A 12999-nucleotide genomic window follows, 5' to 3' on the forward strand; every position below is an offset into this window, starting at 1 on the left:
TGTTGTGGAGTGGCAGGGTGTACTCTGCCTGTGTTTGCAGTTCATTGTGTCTTCATGGCTTCTATGAGTTAAGTCACAGAGAGTCCCCAGGCCCCCAGGAAAGCGTGACTGTTGACTTTGTTTTCTGTGTCCTGACACTTATCAGCACGGTTTGGGGAACCCAGTCTGTTAAAGAGAGTAGGCAGGCTGAGTGGTTTGGTCCCATCAGGTTGTCAATATGAAATTATCTGTGGCCAAGGCCGGGATCTTATCCTCCAACGTAACGTCCAGGTTGCCTTCAAGCCAGTGCGTAGCAGTAAGCCTCCATTTTGTTCCTGAGATGATGGAGTGATTTCCTTTCCCTCAGGCTGAGCAACAGGTTCTGACAGGAGTCACCAGGGTCAGTGTTATACTTAGAGGTTTCAGATACAAGACTTCATTCGTTTTCCATGCTAGCTACAGGTCTCGGGGCCTCTTGAGTTTTGATAATTCCCTAGGCCTGTTTGTAGACCCCCCTAGAAAATGTTACACATGTGATCTCAATTTTATGATATATGACACAGAGAGGGTTGTCAGGACCCTGAGGACTGTGCTTTCATGCTTTCTTCCTGGGAAGTTGGGGAGCCCCATCCCCCGGCCCATCTGCATATTCGCCAGCTAGGAAATACTTCAAGCCATGTGGAGGTCAGAGGATAACTTCTAGAACAATCCCATCACATGGGTTCTGAGAAGGGAGCTAAGGACAGAACTTGGTGGCAAGTGCCTTTTCTTGAGGAACCATTTCTCTGTTCCACAGTGATAACCTTTGCAGGGCCAAGCATGTAGTAGGAACCGGATACAGGCGGGTGGCTTTTCCAGAGCCCTTTGCAGAATCTGTAGGAAAGAATTCTGCATGATGTTGATGTCTCTCCAGGGGCATGCTCACTATCCCCTCATGACTGGCCAAAGCTCTCTTCCCTGGGGTTTTCTTCTTATACCAGGCTCACTGGTCCACAGACTTCCCTATATATCACTCAACAACACAGCCCATCCCTTGATCACGTGACAATCTCTTCAGCGTGCATGGAAGGGATGAGCCCTCAGTAGACACTGTGTTTGGGTTTTTGAGTTTGGATCTTTTCACAAGTCTGCAACAAGCTGACATTGGACACTTGTAGCTCTGACTGACCACGTGGTCATGAGAGGAAAGAGGGGCGGCATGCTGTGTGGGTGAGCGATGTCACTTGCGAGGTCGGGAACAGTCAATGTGTCCTCACATTTCTCAGTGGGTAGTCGGGTTGTTGGATGTGGCCCATTGTAGATGGAGGATTGCCTACATCCGAGCAGCTCTGATGAGCCCAGGAAAAAGTCCTCAGGGAGTTTGTAAGCTAATGGGGGGTGGGCTGGGCTGGGGAACAAGCTGCTGTGTGTTACAAGTAATGTCCAGGGATGCAAAGGCCTTGGGAGACAAATGTTGTAGATGAACTGACCAGTGCTGGGGAACAGAAGCGCCCGGTGTTCATGCAGAGTCGTGTGGAAAGCAAGTGAGAGAGAACCTTCCAGACCGGTTGTGATGCAGATGCCCCAAAGTAGAGAAGTGACGAAGCAGGTAGAAGATGGGTGTGGCCGGCTAGGGTCAGGGTTGGATGGCTGAGTGGGAAGTGGGAGGGGTGTAGCTGGACCCAGTGCCCTGGGCTGTGGTCAGAGGCCTTGGGGGATGGGGTGTTGTGATCTGTTAGAGCCAACAGAATCCGCTAAAGGGTTCTGAGTCAGGGCCTTCCTCCACTGTGGCTCAAGCCTGATGAGTTGAAGACAATGCTGCCTTCTGTGAGGATCAAGGCAGGGAGGTCCAAGTTGATGCTGGGATCAGCCAAGAGCTGCTATAGGGTCAGTACTGTTCTCGACGAGCAATCTGGGCTGGGACTGGACCAGAGGTAGATGTTGGGCCAAGCTTGAGTTGACTCTTGTCCTATGCTGACTGTGGTGGCCCTGCTCAGTGAGCCCAAGCCATGCTGGGAGATCCTCAGTGGCCCCTTGTTACTCCGAGATCATGGCTCATGGCTCCTGAGAGCCTCAGAGGGGCTGGGTCTTGCAGCTGGCCTCAGGCAAGCTCTCATGTCTGCTGCTGGATGCTGGAACTCCCGACTCTACCCAGATCCTGACATCTGGTCCAGATTCACCTTCCTGGGCTTCAGAGAACCAGTGTCCCCAGCAAGGTGCTTTTGGGGTCACTAAAGCTGAAAGCACAAGGCCCAGCAGGTCCCCAGGTTGGACCTTGGTTGTCCGGGGCCCAAGTGTCCTTTCATGGTACTTTGCCTAGCACAGTCTCATTCTGACCCCTGTGGGTTTAGAAGATAGCTCTGACAGCTGTATATCTAAGTCTTGTCCTTCCCATGGGGTGAAGGCAAGGGAAGTGAGGACTCACAGGGAGCCCATCTTCAAAGTGAAGGTGTCCCAGCCATCTGTATGTGGTCTGGATGATCTGCACGTCCTTTCAGCAGCTCTGAGATGGCAGATCTCTGAAGGATGAGGTCAGGCACATGGATGAGTGGCCAGGCATGTCAGGCTGCTGACTCCTGCACACACACACACACACACACACACACACACACACACACACACACACAGAGAGAGAGAGAGAGAGAGAGACAGAGAGACAGAGAGACAGAGAGACAGAGAGACAGAGAGAGAGAGAGCGCGCAGAACGATGCCTAGTGATGTCAAACCCACCTCTAAGGTGTGAGAATCCCCTGCTCCAATTCTTTGGAGAAGAGCTTCTCCTAAGAGTGGTTTTGAGGTCAGAAGAGCCTGCTGCAGCCTACAGCCTGGACAGAGCTGGGTCACTGTTCCGGGAATGGCTTTGACACACAGCTCACTTAGTGTGATCTCTACTACTGTCAACGTGTCCTTGCTCAAGGGACAGTGGGAGAAGAAATGATTGTCTCCTGCCTTGAACCCTGCCCTCTGCATTTCTTGTCTTTGGGCAGGACTTTGTCCTTAGGTCTTATTTAAAAGCTCACCCCTTTCAATGTGGAGCCAATTTGGATCTCACTGTGCAGGCAGTTCCAACCCTTCATGAAAAACAGGGGTGGACATTAATCTGCTGCAAAATGTGGTGTTGTAGTGGCCAGTCTGTGGGCAGCGGTCCATCAGACGTGCTGGAAGGAGCTGTCTGTCACCCACCAGTACAGAGGACGTGCCACCTCACCTCGTCCCTTCTGCCATCCCCAAGCTCTTAGGTCCTCCCAGCCATATTTGTATCCATTGTGGGTGTTACTCAGAGGAACCAGAGGTTGTGGCCAGCTGTTCCTTCTCCAGATGTTTTTGAGAGGGGAGAGCTACTCACGTTCAGGGTTCAAGGGGAAAGTCAAGTCTTCTACCTGCCTTCTGTGCCCCTCATATGGAACAGTAGGCCACCGAGTCTGGGGCCCTGCAGGCTGGGGCGGGACATGTATGTCTGCAGTTGAGCTGCTGACACCATACAAGTGCTCAACGTTGGAAGACATCCATCTCCAAGGCCCCCGCCCTCGAGCCGCGTCCCATGAGCACGACGGGCAACATCCCATAAATCATCTCCGAATGAGCGTGCTTCCTGCGCTCATCCATCATGCCTGGCTCTCCTCTGCTTGTTTTTAAAAGCTGTTAAACCAGAATCCATCACAGGGGATGCCGCCGACACCTTGGGCTGAGCTGTACACAGGCTCCCTGAATCTACGGTGGTTAGACTGTCCCCCAGCACCGCTTACTGAGGTCTCCTGGTATGGGGGGAGGAGTGTGGGGAGGAGTGTGGGAAGGAGTGTGATTATGGCTTTTCCCAGCCATATCAGAAGCCACTTAGAGGTAGACCTTCCTGTCTGTCTGTCCAGAGTCTGCCCCTCTGTGCTGCTGCCCCACTGTGCTGCATTGCTGCTGGGCAGAAGGGTTGGCGCCCATTGGACCTACACAGGGCTTCCTGGGCAGGACTCTTGCACTCATCTGGGCTCCCTCTAATACCTAGGACCGGAGGGTTTAATTAGGAACCGTCACTGGAATGAGCTCTCCCTCCTCCCCTCCTTCCCTCTTCCCTCTTCCCTCTCCTTCCCCTCCTTTCTCTCTTCCCCTTCCTCTCCTTCTTCTCCCTCCTCCTCCCCCTCCTCCTCCCCTTTCCCACTGCAGGACTTGCTTCAAGTTAGGTTCCTCTATGCCCCCTTCCCAGGCTTGCTAGCCCAGTTCCATGTTTGGTCTCACTGCCCTCTTCCTGTAGTTCTGGGAAGCTCAGTCAGTTGACATCCAAGGCATGTCAGGGGAGGTGAGAGGGCTCCAGAGATGCCATCTTCTCATGAAAACTCTCATCTGGAACCTTCTAGGCTCTAGAATGTTTCCTAAGCAAGCGATGTTGGGTCTGCTCCAGGAGCTGCAGGCCAGCCTCTAGACAGATGTCGCAGGCTTTGGTGGCATTTGTGATATCGTCTCCTACCTGGGTGCAGCATTTCCTTTGTCCTTTTCTTGGCCTTGCATTTGTTAGTTGAAGGATAAAACCACTCGTTGGAGTTGCTGTGACCTTCCTTAAAAAGTAGAATGCCAGGACAATATTTTCTCCTTGGTGGCTTTGAGCCCTTGGTGGAGGTAGGAAAGGGCTGGAAGGGTCACAGAGGTCACAGAGGATCCCAAAGAGTTCCCCAGGTCTTGACTCTGGGGTGAAGTTGCCCAATTAGAGTACATTAGTTGCCAGGGTGTTAGAGCATTAGTAACTATTAGGCTGTTCCTTGTGTGGCTCCCACCCTGGAGGGAGAAGGCATCTAACCCTTATGAGGGGTGGGACAGGATGACAGTAAACCCTGTGGTGGGGCCCAGAACATCAGGGTGGCCACACAAACTGAAGATTGGCTGGCTATGTCCAGGCCATGTCTTACTGTCCTCCGGCTGCAGCAGTCCCCCAGAATCCCAGCTCTCGTCGAGGCAGAGACAGGGAATCCCTGGAGCAAGCTGGCTAACCCACATGCATGCAAACACACAGATATACACACATACAACCCCACACCCATGCATGGGCGGTTTAAAACAGGAGATGTTTATTCTTGATCTGTCTGGGAGGTAAGAAATCTCAGAGTAGGAGTTGCAGAGGCAATCAATGCCCAGGGCTCTTCTGAGCTCCTGATGCGGTGGCCAGAGTGCTTATGGCTTGTGTCTGCCTCTCTTCCATCCTGGCCTCTCTATGACATGGTTGTGTTCCCCTTATGTGTGCCCGATTGCTTTCATGCTTTAAGGACTCTGTCATGTCTTAGGCTCCTCTCTAGGACAGACTCCTCCTAACTGGACGGTGTCTATGAAGTTCCTGTCTTTATGTGTGTTCTATCACAAGGATTGGGGGCTAGGATGTGAATATGTCTTTGGGGAACATAATTCTCAATCCAGTGTCCTCCACGGTTGCTAGTTGTATGTGTGTATATCTGTGTATCTGCATGCATGTGGGCTTGCCAGTTTGCTCCAGGGATCCCCTGTCTCTGCCTCCTGAGGGATGGGATTCTGGGAGATGGCTATATCTGCCTGGCTTTTATGTGGAATCTGTGGATGCAGGTTCTAACCCTCATACCTGCACGAGAAGCACTTTATCCAGTGAGTTGTCTGCTTAAGCCTGAAGCCATCTCGAGAGCCAGTTAAGAGTGAAGTAGCTGGACCTTCATCTAACTCTCACAGTTTCCTGTTCATAACATGATTGCAAGCACATACTCTCATACAAGGCGAGAAAACGGGGGTCCTGTCAGACAAGGGCTCACAAAGGACTGAAAAGAGCATCTTGGAGGGAGTTGGGGAGGGGTGCTGAGCAAGGGAGAAAGGGAAGGTCCTTGGAGGGGGAGGAAGTGGACTTTAGTCTCTGAATGGACAGATAAGTACTGGGAGTTACGGGTACAGCAGGCCTGGCAGACACGGAGGCCAGAGGTAGGGGCTGGAAGAAGTGGAAACTCTGGGACCAAGAGGTAGATAGCAGAGGAATCCATGGATGGCCCATGAAGGCTCTTGGAGACAGAGTAAATGTCACTTGGAGAGGGGACAGAGGTGAGGCGTAAGAGCCCTGAGCTGCATCCAGGTTTACATGTTGGAGTCACAGGAGAGACAAGCATTCTTGGTGACACTGGTCTCAGTCCTCTCTGTGCCTGTGTGTCCCAATTTCTCTTGAGATGATGAACTACCTGAAGTCAAGGGCCATCTTCAGGGAGAGCCACTGTCTACAGAAGGCGGGAGCAACTATCTTGTCCATCAGGATAGAGTTAATATGGAACAGCACTCTGGGTCTGGACAGCTCTGACACACAGCAATTATAGGCAGAAGTTGTTGACCTAAAAGGCACACCCTGGACAGAGAGACAGGAGTGGTTCTTTGCGAGTCTGTCTACATCCTGAGATTCCAGGGTTAGATGGCTCATCATGGGAAGTCATGAGGCTTTCCTATTGGTGACATTTGAGAGTAAGACATGAGGTTCGCTGGTGTGACTGTCAGATGGAACCAAGCCGAGGTTCCTGTGTCTGGTTGCATAGAATCTCCATCCTTTTGCACAGACACAGCATAGCGTTAGAGGGACAGCTATGATTCCACTCGGAGAGTGAGCATCAGTGGGGCTTGTGCCAATTGGGAGAAAGTGGTTTGTTATGGTTTGCAAGTGTTTCAGGGCTGGAGCTTGCAAAGGTGCCTGTGTTCAGAACAGGAGGGACTGGCACATGTCCAAGGAAGAGGAAGGGACAGCACAAGCTTGACTTGAGTGTGCGTGGATGTGTGTGTGTGTGTGTGTATGATGACGATATGTTGTGGGCGTGTGTTTGTATGTGTTATGTGTGCAAATGCATATGTTGTGTGTCTATGCATGTGTACACATACATGTATGTGTGTGTTCTTGCACATGTGTTGTAGAAGAGGAAACAAAAGAGAGGGACAGTCACCCTGTCCTCTGCTGGGACAGCAGCTCCGTCCTTGACTTTACACCACTGGATGCTGCTGAGTTATGGCTGGAGGCTTGCAGGACATGGTCTCCTGCCATTATCACGGGGTGTCAGTCATGATGTGTACACCCTGGCAGGACCTGAGAGCAATCCAAGCTGAACCCAAGTTCAGCGAAATTCAAATAGGATGCTCCTGGCATGCCACAAGGGGAACTCCTGTGCCCAGAGCCCCTCAAACAGTGCAGAAGGCTTGGAGATTCCTCAAGGTGACCTGCTGGTGGAGTACAGCCATCTTGTCTGGAATGTTTGTCATTCTGAGGGTTGCGGGTGTCATTGCCTTGTTAGACAACACGTCTCTGAGAAAACAGAACCACGGCCAATGTGAGCACTGGAACATTCAGAATCAAACCCCACCTCAGATCTCCAGCACTGACACTCAGAACGTGCAATGCTGGATGGCTCAGATCAACACTACTCAAAGCGAAGTCTGCACACAGGCCCCGTGAGCCATGGCTACTGGTTCCGGGATTGAGTACCGCACTTGAGAACACTGCACTAATCCATTTGCTATTTCTATAGATGAATACCCAAGACTGGACGACTTTATGAAGCCAAGAAATTCATCTAGTACTAGAGGTTTAAGGGTATGGTACTGGCACCAGCTCAGCTCTGAAGAAGACCTGGGTGTTATCACAGTGCCAGATGCGTGTACAGGAGGGACAGGTCACATGTCCAGACAGGAAGTCAGAGGGAAGAGGGATCCTGTACAATAGCTCATACTTACAAGATGTGAACCAGGGTCCTATGAGAGCTACCCCAAATCTTTTCCAAGGTCAGGACCCCAATGACCTAAGGATATCCCACAAGGACCCACCTCTTAAAGAGCTCACCACCTCACAACATTGCCTCACTGGGGACCAAGCTCCCAACACATGATTGTGGTGCTTGCGATGATGGTGGTGGTGGTGGTAGGGTCACACATTCTAACTAAAATAGCAGTCAACATCTACTTTTTTACAACATACCAAAAGTGGACTCTTAACTCTGTAGAATCTAATAAGAAATTAGCCTTGCCTGTGGGAATTAAAACCACAGCTGCAGAGGATCTGAAAGGGCTCACAAAGCTGGTGTTTGCCTAGGTTTGGTTGCTATTGGTGTGTTCCATGTAGTGGTCTGGTTGGGGTCGTAGATTGTGTAGCATTATATGAAGGCCTTGAGTCAGCTACAGCTCCTGCAGCCAAGCAGCCTACACAGACCGCACAAATTCACTTCCTTGCAGTTTAGAGTTTGAGATTAAGGTGTTGGCAGGGTTGGGCTCCAAGCTTCCCTCAGGCTGTGGAAGCCATATTCTCCACCTCCCCTCGGGCTGTGGAAGCCATGTTCTCTGACTTTACAGGCTCTTCCTCCTGTTTCTGTCTGTTCTCACCTCTTGGGAATTGTGGTCAGATTGGAGCAGGACCCACACGGTGCCGGACCTCACTCTCTTCAGCTTTCACAGGCTGTCTCCAAATACACCAGCTAAACACTGAGGGTGAGGACTTTAGTATATTAACATTTTTTGAGACATAGTCTCAGTGTGTAGCCCTGGCTAGCCTGAAATTCACTCTGTAGGCTGGCCTCAAACATTCAAAGATAGCCTGCTTTTAGCTCCTCAGTGCTGACACTAAAGACATGCACCACCACACTTGGCTTAGAATATGAATTTTAAACATAATTTAGTTTATCCCAGGAAGGTGCATGAGAATTCACTGCTGTACTTTTTTTTTTTACAACTAATAATGAGTCTTTTATTATTTCAATATTTAACATGCAGGATTCATTTTTGTCAAGGTTTTGCCCCGTAGCCCAGGCTGGCTGCAGCTTGCCCAACCCCAAGTACGGGGTTTATAGGCATGCACCACCACACCTGGACAGGAGTTATAGGTGTGTATCACCACACCTGGCCTTAAAAGATATCCCTTTTCTGAACTGCTACGGTGGCATGTGTGGGTGAGTCCCAGCAGAGTCATGTGTGTTGTCCTCCATGGAACCGAGGATTCTGTGAGTCTCTGGTCTAGTTGGAAATGGACAAAATGTTACAGCTCTCAGAAGGGAAGCCCATATAGGCAGGTAGCCAGGGTCCCAGGTCTTGCCTACTGCTGTGGCAGCACCAATGCCAGCAACAGGGGTGGTGGCTGCCAGTGATGGTGGTCCCACAGACAGGGACAGCAAGGGTGTGAGCCCGGCCCAAGGTCCAGCAATGAATGCTTTGGAAGAGGAAACTCTTCCCTAAAGTGTTACAGCTCAGTAAGACAGTCGCTCTTGGATGATTCTCAGTGAAGCAACTTGTATACTTTATTCCGTGTGTGTAGGGACTTTATAAACATTGAGGAGTAGGGTAGGATCCAGGGTTAGCCGCTTCCTATTGGCTCAGTTTGAGATGGTAGTGATACTCTGTTTGCATGGAGAAGGGCTTCGGGTGTCTTCCCTATGCGACTGTCATGGCGCTTGCAGTGAGGTGTCGTGGTCATGTGTTCCAGAGTGGGTAGAGTTTGGCAGGAAGCTAACCTCATGTGTACCATACTCACTTCTGAATTTTGCAGGGTTTGGGCTCACTCAACCTTACCAGATCTTCTGTCTGGTGGCATGGTCCACTTGCCCCACACATGTGTACTTTGGGGTTAGACACCTGGGATAGATGACAAGTTCTCTTGGCTCTTTGTCCTGACACCTGGGATAGATGACAAGTTCTCTTTGTCCTCTGCTGTCCATGGGAGTGGGAAGGTGGCCACAGCTGGCACTCAGTGACCTTTTAGTGTGATTGAGCTGCCTGGTCCTGACTCCCTCCTCCTCTGTCTTAGTCCTTTGGTCTATCATGGTACTGGCTTCTGCTTCTCTGAATGTAGCTGCATGTGTATGGTAGGTCTCCGTGATGGCCCTTCTGAAGATCATCTTTGAAAGGACGCTATTGTGCCTCTGTAATTATGTTGTTTTGTACCTTGTTATCATTGAGGAAGGCTCTCACTCTGTAGCCCAGACTGGTCTTGCACTCCTAGCAATCCTCCTGTCTCAGTCTCCTGAGTGCTGGGTTTGCAGGTATCAGTCACCATCCTGGCTTTATTCTTTGAGCTGCCCCAGGGAGCACTTGTTCCCAGGTGGCACTTCTTCCTTCCTGACATGTATCATGGGGGCATCCTAGAACTCGAAGCTCTCTTCACTTTGTTTGCATCGCACAGGCTGAGATCTCAGTTCTGCTGCGCTTTCCCCCTTCATGGAGTATAACGGAAGCGGGCAATGTGACTTTGTGGTAAGCACGTAGGTGCCTCTCAGAGCTGAAACACGCTGCACGTGACGGGCTGTGCGCAGGGGAGAGGAGATTAAATGGCTTGTCTTGGATGATGAAGAGGCACGTGGTACCACACTGGAGGTGTGCATTTTCCCACTGAAGGATCACAAAGAGGGGGCATATTAAAGCCCTACCCCCAGGGAAGTGGGCATCTGCTTCCAGAAGGGGGCCAAAGGAAGCATGGCATTTCCTTGATGTTTTATTTGTTATCTTAAAGACACATGCACATCTTACATGGAACCCATGGTGTGCCTTTGCTGGCTGTAATGTTACAGCATTCTCTCACAAAATATCCGACCAGAGTCAATGCTCTAGACCAATGCAGTTCTTAGCCTGTGGGTGATCTGCCTCCTCACCCTCAGTCCTTAAGGGCCAAGGATGGGAGAAGAAGTGGGACCTCAGTTTGAGAAGCCCTTGGTAGGGCTGCATGGGAGGTTGCTATGTGAGTTATGTGTCGAAGGGTGGCCTAGGCTGGAAGAATGTAAATACTATCTCCACATGACATTTTACCAGGATATATACGATACTGTGACATTTTACAGAAGTCCCATAGAGAATAGCAGTCACGTGAACACAGGCACTCCAAGCCTACCTCACCCACCAGCTGTGGTATCTGCTGGTATGTGTCTCATTGCTCACCCCATACCCAGTAGGGCAAGGATACATCTTGGAATCCGCTGAGGTGCACGGATGAGGAAGGAATCCATGGGAACGGGGTGAGATGAAAACAGAGCTTGCCACTTGCGGTTTCACGGAGCCTTTCAGCTCTCGAGGGAGATTTTCCTGTGAGTGTCGGCTGTGTGTTAGGGTGATGCAGGATGGGCCAAATACAGTTTTCTGTGAAGTCTATGGTCTGTAGAACATAGATATGTGGGAACCTCCATGCTGGGCTCAGTTAGTACTCCAAGTATGCAGAAAGCATGAGGTCATGCAAGGGCAAGGGCCTGTGGAATCTGGAGGAGGAAGGGAAACCCATTCCCTCCCCACACCAGGCTACCCACCAGACTCCATTCATACTTAATCATGGGTCTGGATACACTGGCACTGGCTCAGAACACCTGGTCCAAGTGGAGAAGGGTCCATTAGGAAACACTCAGACCTGGAGACAATGTTTCAGAGATGAGGTTCAGCTGCCTACAGAGGAGTTGAGAGAGACTCAGGCAGTAAGATCAACACAGCCTACAGGGTATCAAGAGAGCAGTGAGCAATCAGGTAAGGACTAAGGACACGTCACAGAGGGAGACAGAGAGCAAGGGAGAGGGAGAGGAAGAGGGACGGGGTGGGGGGAGAGGGGAGAGCAGAAGGGGGAAGGAGAGACAGAAAAAGAGGAGCTAGAGGAGGAGGGAGAGGGGAAGAGGGGAGAGAGATAGACAGAGATGGAGAGAGGGGAAGAGGGAAGAGAGAGAGAGAGAGAGAGAGAGAGAGAGAGAGAGAAGCTAAACCTAAACAAACAGCGACACTAAAACTAATCCTAGGTTAACATAGCTAGCACTAAGTCTCACCCAGCCATAGTCAATCCACAGCCATAATCTTAACCTAACCCTAACCATAACCAGAGCCTAGATGTGTGTATAATTCTAACTCTAGCATAGCTTATCCAGACCCCAGTCCTACGGAAATTCTATTCTAACATAGTTCTAAATGTGAGCCGAACCTATTTCCATGCAGAACACTAACACCATAGGAAACCCTACCCTAACCAGAGTTGTAACCTAACCTAGTTCTACTCAACATAAAATAGTCCTAAAACAACCCTGATGTAACTCTAACACCAAAACTAACCCAAACCTAACCATACCACTAAACTCTAACCATAACCTAGAGTTAATCCTAACCCTAACATTAACTTAGCTCAAATCCTAATCTAATCCTAACTTGACCTTAACCCTACTCTCTAACCCTAACCTAGCACTAACAGTAACCCAAACTCTAACTGTAATGTAACCTAATCTGAATAGTAAACACAATCCAACTTTAACCTAGGATTAACCTAACTGGAGATCAACTATAACCCTGAACCTTAACTCTATCCCTAATGTGATCCTAACAAGATCCTAGTCCTACCCATAGCTCTAACCCTAATCCAACCCTAACCTAACCTAACCTAACCCAATAAACTAACCCTAACCATGGGCTACTAGTGCTAACCTAACCATAAGCCTAATCATAGCCCAACCTTAACTCAATCTTCACCTAAAAGCGATCTTAACCCTAACCTGATCACAACACTAACTTAACCCTAAGTCGTCCTAATTCTGATCCCAGCCCCAGCCCCAGCCCCACCCTAATCCCTTTCCTGTCAGAAGCGCCGCCGAGAGCAAGGCCAGGAGTCTGTTACAGGACACGGGGGCAGGAGAGTGAGGCCTGGCCAGGGTGCAGCAGTCCTGGCCAGACCACTGGGCAGGATGAGGTGGCTTACATGATGAGGGAACATTATTCCCAAGCACATTAGCCCTCAGGTTAGAGATTGTCCCTGGGACTGCAGAAACAGGAGGGACACCATCCTGGACTAGGGCCAACCTAGCACAAGTGTCAGGTGCCTTGTGCCTAATGAGGTTAGTCTGAGCTTGAACCTTTGGTCTACCAGCCATGTTGGCCCTACATTCCAGACCACTTCCTCTGAAGTGAACTATAAAGCAGACATGAGGAAAAGGAGGGTCTCCTTTTATGGATCTTCACCCATCTCTTGTCTTTTTGCCCCTGCTTCATCCAATCATTTATCTCTCCATTCAGCTATCATCCATACATCTACATATCTACTCACTTTCCTACTCATCCACTCACCCATCCATCCATCCATCC

The sequence above is a fragment of the Grammomys surdaster genome, unplaced genomic scaffold (assembly GCF_004785775.1).
Source record: "Grammomys surdaster isolate TR1022 unplaced genomic scaffold, NIH_TR_1.0 125940, whole genome shotgun sequence".
Taxonomy (NCBI): Eukaryota; Metazoa; Chordata; class Mammalia; order Rodentia; family Muridae; genus Grammomys; species Grammomys surdaster.